This window comes from Schistocerca cancellata, chromosome 8, assembly GCF_023864275.1.
Source record: "Schistocerca cancellata isolate TAMUIC-IGC-003103 chromosome 8, iqSchCanc2.1, whole genome shotgun sequence".
Lineage (NCBI taxonomy): Eukaryota > Metazoa > Arthropoda > Insecta > Orthoptera > Acrididae > Schistocerca > Schistocerca cancellata.
The window spans coordinates 514,574,107-514,586,585 of record NC_064633.1 but is presented as its reverse complement, the minus strand read 5'-3'; positions in this window follow the sequence as shown (position 1 = coordinate 514,586,585).

Below are 12,479 nucleotides of genomic sequence, written 5' to 3'. Positions count from 1 at the left end.
CAATACAAGAGTACCTTTAATCTTCTCTCATAACTGTGTACCACATAATTTTACCACGTTCTTGTATGTTGTTATAATTTCCAGTGAAGTACCATTCAACGTGTACTTAAATATTATCTGAAATCAATATTATTTACGAATGTAAATGCAAGTTTTCAAAAAGTTTCAGGTTTTGGTCAGGGGTTACGTGAAACTGGCATTTATTCTAAATCGGAAGGTTGCTGCTTGAGTCCTGCCTAGGCCACCCTGAGAATAGCGCTTGCTTGAGAACAGATATAGCCAATTATATCTGACCGTTGTAGCCTTATTTGTGTTCCCACATGAATTTAATTCACGTTAATAAACGCTAAATATTCTAGTTTAGCTTGTTCCTCCAAAATGGCATATTTGTTTGAAGGCTGTGACTTTTGATGGGACACTACCAGTGTCGAATTTCATTGTTATATTGTTAGATCCTCCTCCTGTAACAAATAATTGAAAACCTCTTGTTGACTACAACGTTTCTTTTCGTTGTTTAATATATCCTTTCTTTTCTTTTTTTGAGAGAAGGTAAAATATTTTTTGGCGTGCAGCTCATGTTATACGCAACATTGTTGCTGCCATGGGAAAATCTAAGAAATCACAAATAGAATCAGGTATGACCGCATGTCTATTCTGTAGCCAGTAGCGCTAATTTAATGTTTCCAGTAACGAATCTGTAAAAAATATATCGCCACCCTATAGCCGAACTGAATCCCAAACGTTCATTACCATTCCATGTCATAATGTTTAAATTATCAGTTCATCTAGCGCTTAATCTACCACGTGAATGTAGGATCAGCACTGCCTTGCACGTGCATTGAGCGGCGATACTATTTAAGTAAAACCAACAGAAGTAAACTATCTCATGATGACTCCCTCAATAGTCTCATTCACCAAATAAAATCCATTTGATGGTGAAAAAAGACAAACGTGACGTTCCTGAAGAGGGGCAGCAGCCCTTTCCGTAGTTGCAGTGGCAACAGTCTGGATGATTGACTAATCTGGCCTTGTACATTAAGCAAAACGGCCTTGCTGCGCTGGTACTGCGAACGACAAAACATGGGAAAACTACAGTCGTAATTTTTCCCTAGGGCATGCTGCTTTAATGTATGGTTAAATGGTGATGGCGTCCTCTTGGGTAAAATATTACGATGGTAAAATAGTCCCCCTTTCGGATCTCCGGGCAGGGACTATTCAGGACGACATGGTTATCAGGAGAAACAAAACTGGCGTTCTACGGGTCGGCGCGTAGAATGACACACCTCTTAATCAGGCAGGTAGGTTAGATAATTTAAAAAGGAAAATGGATAGTTTGAAGTTAGATTTAGTGGGAATTAATGAAGTTCGGTGGCAGGAAGAACACGACTACTGGTCAGATGAATGGAGGGCTATAAATAGAAAATCAAATAGGGGCAATGCAGGAGTGGGTTTAATGATGAAGAATAATAGGAGCGCGGGCAAGCTACTACCAACAACTTAGTGAACGCATTATTGTAGCAAAGACAGACACGAAGCTCGCGCCTACCACAGCAGTACAAATATATATGCCAGCTAGCTCCGTAAATGACGAAGAAATTGATGAAATGTATGATAAGATAAAAAAATTATTCAGACAGTGAAGGGAAACTAAAATTTAATAGTCAATGGTGAGTGGAATTCGACAGTAGGAAAAAGGAGGAGAAGTAAAAGTATTAGGTGAAATTGAAAAGGGGGTAGGCAATGATAGGGGAAGCTGCCTGGTAGAATTTTGCACACATCATAACTTAATCGTAGCTAATATTTAGTTAAAGAATAATGAAAGAAGGTTGTAAACGTGGAAGAGGCCTGGAGACACTGGAAGAATTTAGATAGATTATATAATGGTAAGACAGAGATTTAGGAAGCAGGTTTTAAATTGTAAGACATTTCCAGGGGCAGATGTGGACTCTGACCACAGTCTATTAGTTATGAACTGTAGATTAAAACTGAAGAAATTGCAAAAAGGTGGGAATTTATGGAGATGGGACCTGGATAAACTTAAAGAACCAGAGGCTGTAGACAGTTTCAGAGAGAGCATTAGGGAACGGTTGACAAGAAATGGGGAAAGAAATACGGTAGAAGAAGAATGGGTAGATATAAAATTGTTGAGGACTTCAGGATCAATTGTTGACAAACTGCCTATTGGCTTCTGTCTCGGGTTCTTCGGCGACGTTCATCTGATGATTTTATTGACGTTTCGCCAGCACGAGTGGCTGGCATTGTCAAAGCTTCACCCTCCATTGCCGGTGGTGAACTGGAGCCGAGCTCGCGTCCGCAGACTATATATATCTGGCGCGCCAACGTCCGAGGGCGGTTCTCCTCTTGCTACCTGCGACAGTAGTTCCCTGCAGTACGGGAAGCCAGTTTACCTTAAGGCTTTCCTCTTTCTTGTTCAAGCTGTTCGCGTGTTTTTGTATTTCTACAGCTTCTCTGAACAAGCGAGTGTAATAGTACTTCTCTACAGCCAGAACTTCCGTGTCGGCGAATTTTATTATGTGGTCGGTCTCATTCAGTGCGTGCTCTGCCAAGGCAGATTTCTTCACCTGCCCCAACCTGGAATGTCGCTTGCAGGGGCAGGGCCAGGGTGGGCCAACACCATATTGAATTCCAGCATTACCGATGGAGGGCGCCATGAACTTGTAAGTCTTTTGCAGCCAGTTGTCCGAAGATTTTTGATTACGTAGTGCAGGTAGGGCCCGATTTTCACTTCACAACCGTTAGTGGTATCAGCTGCAAAAGTACATCTTTTAAGACATCTGATACTTTAATGATACTGGTAGTAGCTACAAATCCATAAACTGACTTTCCTCAAAATATAGACCCACTGGCGATAAAGATCGCTCACTTGCCTGGCGCGTAGAGAGAGGGCGGTGTGAGTAGCAGGCTGGCGCCAGCAATAAACCTGTTGAACGTAAAAAATTCAGCAGCCAGGGCAGACCTGGAGCCCCTGGCGGGCCCTTTGTTTTTAATTATACACGTCGCAGTGCGGCGACCTCGCAGAGTGAAACATTCCGACCAATTACCGCATTTAATTAAAACTACAGCCACCGACTGCTCCGCGGGGACCCATCTGTCAACGCCTCGGAAGCCGCGCGGAGGTGACTTGGCGCATCCCACCCCCGGCTGTGGTGTAGCTGCAGCGAGGAGGCGGGCGGAGCGGTCTTTTAAAACTGTGCAGCGCAGGCAGCGCACCGATACTCGGCTGAAGGCGAGTCACATCTGCTGCGGTTTCTGCGGCTCGATCCGTTTCATTATTATAATTTCCTGATTTTCGATATAAATAACTCTATGCGCCAGTGTCTCGTTCTCATTGCGTCACGTCTATAATCACTGTAAATAAATACGAGCTGCAGTGTTGCACCACAGGCACAGTATATTCACGTAAGAACGTCACCGCTTTCGTTTGTATGTCCTTTTAATGTAAGACGTGTTAGAATGTTTTGTGACAAAATACTCAAGCTCAATAGGAACCTAAGACACACAAAGACTTTCCCTCGAGTTGTCGGATCAGCTATGAAAAACTCATGAATTGCTAAGTGGACACCAACAATCCGCAAGTGTTGAAATGGCACTTGCATGGCATGACCGCGTTTGTTGTACTCATTAATCCGGAGATTGGTCTTTTGTTTTACCCCTTACCATCTTCTTGTTCTGTACGAGTTTCTTTATATCTGCATACACCTGCTTACTGTATTCACGCGCTGAACTCCCTCTACAATTATCACCCCCTACAGTTTATTACCAAATTGATTTTTTCCTGATGCCTTAGGATGTATCCTATCAACTTATGCTTTGTTGTAGTCAGGTCGTGCCATAAAAATCTTTCCCTCCTCTATTTGATTCAATACCTCTCGATTTATCCACGTGCTCTTCTGACTTCTTTTGTAGTACCGTATTTTAAAACCGTCCACTCTCTTCGCATCTGCATTGTTTATTGTCCACGTGTCGCTTCGATAAGAGGTACACTTAAGAAAATATACTTCCTAAGAAAAACTTCGGTTTTCTGCTGCCGACAGCTGAGGGGTAATTTTGTGTGCTGTTACGGACCCGGATCTTGCATGTTTGGCGGTCCGTGATGACATCCAGCTATGATCTACCGTCGATGTATGTACATTTCAACGTTCATCTGAAGTCGGCTCCGGCAGTCCCGACATCAATTATGCATTAAAGAAATTAAAAACATTAATTGTAGTCAGAAGCTAATTTATTTGTAATTGAAAAACCGATTGCATTCCTTTACCCATAGATTACTTTGGTTGTTGTTCATCTTACAACCCCTTGTCAAGACATTGTCCATTCCATTCAACTTCTCTTCCAAGTCTTCACCTGCCTCTGACTCAGTTCATGGGTAAACCTTCAAGTTATTCTTCTCCCTGAACTTTTATTCATCTCCAAATTTCTCCTAGCTTTTCTTTGCTGCTTGCTCAATGTATGTTTTGATTCGTATGAGGGATAGGCTACAAAACTTGTCTTAATCCTTCTCAACTACTGATTCCTTTCACGTCTTTCGACTTTCATGACTGCAGACTGGTTTCTGTACAAGTTGCAAATAACATTTCGTTCCATGTGTCCTGTCCTCGCTGCCTTCATATTTTCAAAGAATGCATTCCAGTCAGCATTGTCAAAGACTTTCTCTAAATCTACAAACGCTGTAAACGTAAGTTTGCCTATCTTTAAGCTATCTTCTAAGATAAGTCGCAGGTCCGGTCATTGCCTAGAGTATTCAACATTTCTCTGGAGCCCAAACTGATGTTCTCCGAGGTTTCGCCTTGTAAAACAGTTTTTCCACTCTTATGTTTCATATCTGTATTTTTAAATTATCTCTTATTAATCTGATGGTTCTGTAACATCCACGTAACTGAAACTGCTAAATTGTTCTCGAAGTCTGAGAGTGTTTCGCCTGTCTCATATAACTTACACACTATGTGGAATGATTTTGTCATGTCTGAATGTCCCAACGACCTCAGTGATTGTGATGAAATGTCGTTTATTCCAGAGGCGTTGTACCGACTTAGGTCTCTAAGAGTTCTGTCGAGCTATTCTCGCAATATCGCATCTCCAAATTCATCTTCACCTGTTCCCACTTCTGCTCCTAGAATATTACATTCCTTCAATAGTATAGCCCTTTATGATATTCCTTCTACCTGTCAATTTTCCTTTCTTTGCTTGGTGCTGCCTTTCCATCTGAAATCTTGGTATTGATACAGATGCATCACTTTTCTCCAAATGTATGTTTAATACTGCTATTGGCGGCTACTTTGTTTCCCCTATTTATGCATGCTTCGAAGTACTTGCATTTTTCTTCTAGCATTTCCAGTTTTGCTATTTTTGGACGACTGTATTCACTTTTACCATCTTCATTTGCTGCATTTTTGTATTTTCTGTTTTCAGTTACATGCAGTATCTCATGCGTTATCCGAGGTTATCTACTGGGCTGTGTTTTATTTCCTTATTTGGTCCTGCTGCTTTCGCTGTTTCCTGTCTCGAGGCTGCGCATTCGTTTCGTATTTCTTTCCTTAACACTGTTTCACTCGACGGTTGCCAATGCTCTTTTTGAAACTCTAAACAATCTTTGGTTTTTCCAATTTCTCTAGGTCCATCTCCTTAATATCATAACTTTCTGCAATATATTGCATTTTAATCTGCAGCTCATAATCAGCAAATTATGGTCAGAGTCGACATCCTCCGTGGAAACGTTTTGCTGTTCAAAATTAGGTTCTGAAATATATGTCTTGTTATTGTGCAACCTGTCTGAAGTCTTCCTGTGTCTCCAGGTCTTTCCCATATATACAGCCTTATTTTATCATATTCAAACCAAATATCAAAGATGATTAAATTACCCTCTGTTCGAAATTCTACAAGGTTGCACCCTATACCCTGCTTCTTTTCTTATCCCCAGTCCATGTTCTCCTACTATTTCTTCTCCTGTTTCTTTTTGTACGAGGGCATTCAGTAAGCAACGCAAAACATTTTTTTCTCTGAAAGCAGGTTGGTTTTATTGAAGTTTCCAGTACACCATATTGTTCCCCACTCTTTTGGCTACAGAATCCTATTTTTCAACATAATATGCGCTCAACACGATTGCCTTACGCCATCTTACTGGGAGGTCCTGTAACCATGCCTTACCATGCACTGTACTGGTCGAAGCAGCCAAGGTGTTGCTGGATCAATAGCTTCCTCATCGTCCACGTACTGCTTCCCTCGGAGTGCATTTTTCATTGGGCCAATCAAATTTGCTAAATCGATAACTTTCCCATCGTCTACATACTGCTTTGTGGAGTGCATCTTTCATTGGGTCAAACCGATAGAAGGCGGATGGTGCGAGAACTGGGCTGTATGGTAGATAAGGAGGGAAAGTCCAATGACGTTTTGGGAGCTCCTCTCTGGTGCATAGAGTCGAATGAGGCCTTGCATTATTATGGACAAGCAGAAGTTCGTTCGCATTTTTGTGGTGACGAACACTCTGAAGACGTTTCTTCAATTTACAGGAGTTGATCGCTGCGCCTTGACAGAGGATATCAAACAGAATATCCTCCTCAGTGTACCAGGAGACCGTCGCCATGACTTTACAGGTGGGTGCCAACTTCCAACTTTTTATTCGGAGGAGAGATGACGTGACGCCCCCTATGGACTGCCGTTTTCTTTCTGCATGGATGTGATGAACCCATGTTTCTTCGTCTGTGACGATGTTCGACAAAAAATTGTCGCGCTCAGCCTCGTAACTTGCAATCAATTCCGCACAGATGGTCCTTTGTTGTTGTTTGTGGTGTTAGACGACGAGGAACTCAGCGGCCACACACCTTTGAGTACCCCAACAGTTGGACAAGCGCGTCGTTGCTACCAACAGAGACGTCCATTTGTGCAGCGAGGTGTTTGATTGTTATCAGTCGATCACCTACAATGAGAATGTCAGCACGCTCCAACATTTCAGCAGTCACAGCTGTGTATGGCGGGCTGGCACGCGGGAGATCGTACGCGTTCGCGCACCATTGTTGCGATGATGATTGGCGCCTCACCCAACGACGTACCGTGCTTTTATTCACAGCCAGGTGTCGGCAGGCATTCTGCAATACTCTGCTTGGAACGCACCTCCGTTGCAGTCGCCATTTTGAAGGCTACGTATAGCGCCATCACCTACCAAACGAGCCGGCCGCGGTGGTCTAGCGGTTCTGGCGCTGCAGTCCGGAACCGCGGGACTGCTACGGTCGCAGGTTCGAATCCTGCCTCGGGCATGGGTGTGTTTGATGTCCTTAGGTTAGTTAGGTTTAAGTAGTTCTAAGTTCTAGGGGACTTATGACCTAAGATGTTGAGTCCCATAGTGCTCAGAGCCATTTGAACCATTTTGAACCTACCAAACGTATGAAACTGTAGGGTCGGAAGCAGGAGTATTCCACGACGTCCCACAACAAATTCCTCATTTTTTCAATCTAAATTGTCCGATAAAAGACTATATTGCAATACTTATTGAACGCTCCTCGTATTATCAAATTACAGTTCGGACCCGCAATTAAATTTTTGCCTCTCTTAACTATCTGAATAATTTCAGACATTCTTTCTGTCTGCAACATCTGAGAAGTTAGTTGGCATATAAACTCGTACTATTGTGATAGGTGTAGGCTTTGTGTTTATCTTGCCCATGACTTTAAGTTCGCTAGCTTGTCCATAGTAGCTTACCAATAGTCCCGTTTTCTCGTTCATTATTAGAACTAGTGCTGCATTACCTCTACTTAATTTTGTATTTATAGCTCTATACTAACCTCACCTGAACTTCCTTCCACTGCAGTTCACTAATTCCCATTATTCTAACTTCAACATATCCATCTCCCTTTTTCAATTCTCTAGCCTGCCTATCTGATTACGGGATCTAACACTCCACACTCCGACCCGTAAATTGCCAGTTTTGTTTCTCTTGATGCCAGCATCCTCATGAGTATTCCCCTCATAGAAATTGGAATGAAGGACTATTTAAGCTCTGGAACATTTTACCCAAGAGGATGGCATCATCATCTAACCATGAAGTTTAGCTGTATGCTCTCGGGGAGACTAATGGCTGTAGTTTCCCCTTGTTTTCAGCCCTTGGCAGTACTAATATATCAGGAACATCTGGTCTGATATTACAATGGCAGATCTGTTAACCATCCTTACTGCCGTCCCTGCAGCTACAGAAAAAGGTGCGTCCCTCATCAAGAACGACACGTCAGTCTGTGATCTCCACAGGTACCTCCCCCCCCCCCCCGGCCCCGCATGTGTTTGAGCCTACGGTATGGCTGTCTGTATGGTAGAGGCATGCAAGCCACCCTGTTGCGGCAGGGTCCATGGTTCACAAGGGAGGAGGGCAGGGGAGGAATGCAAAATTAATGATAAAAAGTATCTTGGCGACGAAAGTGCTTCACCTGACGTAATAACATCATGTACATACCTACTTCCTCCTTATAGCTGAGAAATATCTCCATACACTATCAGTGTAATATCAGTGCGTTAAAAGTAAATATTGTAGGTCATAAAATGCATGACAGAAACGTACGGCGAATGACCAGTGACAAAACAGCATTGATCGTCATGCAGCAACTTGTTACAAACGTCGTTCGAACGCCTTTCGCCACTCATTGTAATTGCTTTTACATTTTAGTGGAGTACTTTTTCCAGATTAATCGTAGAAGACATGAATGGGACAGTTGGACAATAGTTGAAAGACAACTGTCTATTTCAACATTTGCTACCAATCAAGGGATTCTCTCGAAATCTTTCGTCTGAACTGTTAGATTTTAGCTATTTTTCCTTGTGCGAGGCAAATATTATCAAGGTCGTACGTGTGTGCAATCGATCAAACATCTCGCGCAATTAGGTCGTCATTCACCGAGCAGTTGGGGGCGCGCTGTTTGACATCCTATCCATCCCGTTCTGGTGAGGCAAACACCAGTGAAGGGCAAGTGGGCTGTATGGATAAAATTTGAGAATATCTAGGAGGAGACTTTCAGTTACGGCCTGTGTCTTACAAGCGGAAGAATGCTTTCTGAAACCTTGAGTTGGAATCAAGAAACTCTCTCCTAAAATTGTATGTGGGATATTAAATTACTAGGGCCTAGCGTGTACGTGTGTCATTAGCTTGCTCAATATATTTAAGTGTTTCCATCGATTTACATTAGTTTTAAATCTTTAATTTGCTATTGATCAGATCTTTGTTCTTTACAGATAAATATGTCAATAGTCTAAATTGGGATAAACGGATTTTCAGTCAGGATTCGTTAGGGAGGAGAGTTCCAGCTCAAGCATTTGCCTACTAACCAGAGAAAGAGTTCCGAAAACTTTGGTCGGACGGGAGATTGGAAATGCACTTGCGGAAACCATGAAGCATTAACCAAAATTTATCAAACTTGGTGGATTTTTTAAATGGATGGAAAACCCATGATGTCAACACCGCACATGAAAACTTCTTTATTTGGATGAATTGCTAGTTTCCGCTAACAATCTAGCCATCCTCAGACCATGAAATATCCTTGATTAGTGTTGGTGCGATTAGAGCTTCATGCATCGTTAAAATCTTTCTTAAAATAACAGCATACGTACATGATACAATTAAAAACAGTTTTTTATCGTTCGTGGCCCTTGTAATAGTACGATAGTCACAAAACAAAGATGCTATGCCGTTACACTCAGTATTTAGATCATTTTGTAACAACGATCATCATACACGAAATGATGTATTTACTGTGTATTCATACCTTTCTTCATATTTAGACATGGCTTGTACTGTACTGTAAATAAGCTCGTGTAAGGCTGAAATTTTAAATAAGATATCCCACTGTTATCGATCCACTGAAGTGTCAGTAAAGGCAGCCTTTCATCAAGGTATTCATGGCATAATATTTTCTGTCAGGGTAAAGACAGAGATGACTCATGGACCTAGCAGTTAGTGGGGAGACTTGCATGCTTGAGCGATACAGACGGCCATACTGTAGGTGCAACCACGACGATGGGGTATCTGTTGAGAGACAGCACGTAACGTGCTGTTTCTGAAGAGGGGCTGCTGCCTTTTCGGTAGTTGTAGTGCATCAGTTGCGATGACTGACTGATCTGACTTTACAACATGAACTAAAACGGCCTTGCTGAGCTGGTACTGAGAACAGCTGAAATCAATGGGGAAATACAGCAGTAATTTTTCTCGACGGCATGGAGCTCTGCTGCATCGTGAAGTGCTTGTAACATTCCACAGGCTGATGTACCAATTTGTAATATCCCCTCTGCGGAATGACAAACCCTAACTTGTGACATAGTGGACCCCTTGGACTGTTTGTTACGGTAAGTGGTAGATTTAAAGGGGTGCGTGGCAGGTCCTCTTTGTGACTTACCCGTGTGGGGCCAGCGTAGTCAGCCCCCGCACTTTCTGAACCTGTAATATTACCTGCTCTTACCTGTAGTTCAGCCGCTTGTACGTTATTCGACACACTGTGGATTCTGGACTTAGCAAATACGTAGAACTAAGGTTCAAATGTAATGGCTCTGAGTACTATGGGACTTAACATCTTAGGTCATCAGTCCCCTAGAACTTAGAACTACTTAAACCTAACTAACCTAAGGACGTCACACAACACCCAGCCATCACGAGGCAGAGAAAATCCCTGACCCCGCCGGGAATCGAACCCGGGAACCCGGGCGTGGGAAGCGAGAACGCTACCGCACGACCACGAGATGCGGGCAACTAAGGTTCAGTAGAGGAATTCCGGTGCTACTAAATAATGCAACCCAGCTCTGATAAAAGAAACCCCTCTAAGTGGGTTAGGACCACTGTCGGATACCGGTTACATTTGGTTGTTGTCTCAGTCATACCAATTGCAATTGTGATAGTATTAATACAATTCACTCAGCTGCCACGTGGGTCTTTTAGTGCACAAGGCCAGGATGATGTATTACTTTATGTCACGGAACTCAGTCTTTACTTACACTTGATACCTGACATAAAAATAAGCATGACCATAACCAATTGTTCATACTGATCATTGGTAGAAAACAAAAACAGAATTGTAACAACAGGAGTGAGCATGGCCGCTAACTTACCGTGTTCAATGACTGTCGTGTTGTTGCCAGCACTAAGCTTCGCTCAATTAAGTATTTGCGTCTATATCTCAGTAATCGTCGCATATTAAGATAAACATTCATCCACAGCCAAAATAACTTTACCACCTACGCGGACATTACTGTGTCACGGTCTTATTCAGATTTAGTCAAACAGCAAAGCTTAGTTGGAAATCTTGCGGGAACGCAACTGCCGGCCATCCTTACTGCTCCCCAGTCTAACCGCTAGTCCTTAACAACGGCGAGCTGTGCGCCCCTTCTCCCCCACTACACCGCATGTGACGTCAGCTACCATCTCTTCCCTTAAAACAGACACATTTTACCTTATACTTTCCCTGTTGCTTTCTGCACATATACAATTTTGATTTACACTCTTCTGCGAATTTTACTCTGGCCTTCTGCTCTAATTTAAAGTTTTTTCAAACGAACTAATTTTTTACCCTTCGGCAGCCTCTGGTCAGACCAGTACACCTTCTCCATCCCCAAGGGGTGTCCGCCTGTGGGTGCTGCGAAGTATTTCTAAGCTACCACTGGCTTTCCTGTGTCCTTCCGCCTTCACGTTTTTGCACGTCACCGAACTGGCCTACCGCGCCCGACTCTGTTCTTACCGTAGCTCTTCGGCAAGCTGCCTCCGCTCTGGCCGTCCGTCTGACTGCCATTCCGCTGCATTCTAATGGGAGCTCGATAACTGAAAAGGCTACAACTTTAGTTTCATTGCCAGTACAGCAAAAGCGTTTCTTTCCGTAGCCACCTCATATTCTTAGCTGTCAAATGAAGTTCGTTAAACTATTTCTTATCTGAAGCGTTGTCACTCGTGCCCAGCACATTGGCACGTTTCATGCTGGTGGCACCCTCTTGGGTGAAATATTTCGGAGGTAAATTAGTCCCCCATTCGGATCTCCAGGCGGGGTCTACTCAGGAGGATGTCGTTATCAGGAGAAACAAAACTGGCGTTCTACAGATTGGGGTGTGGAATGTCAGATCCCTTAATCGGGTAGATAAGTTAGAAAATTTAAAAAGGGAAATAGGTAAATTAAAGTTAGATGTAGTGGAAATTAGTGAAGTTCGGTGGCAGAAGGAAAACGACTTCTGGTCAGGTGAATACAGGTTTATAAATACAAAATCAAATAGATGCAATGTAAGAGTAGGATTAATAATGAATAATAGGAAAAAAAGTTACCATGATCAACATAATAAACGCATTATTTAGGCTGAAATAGACAAGAAAGCACACACCCATCTCATTGGTACAAGCTTATACGCCAGCTAGCTCCACAGACTGTAACAACAACGACGCTGTACTATTGTACATATAAATAATATTTTTTTTCTTCTGATTTTCGATAAACTAGTGTAATTCATGTTCT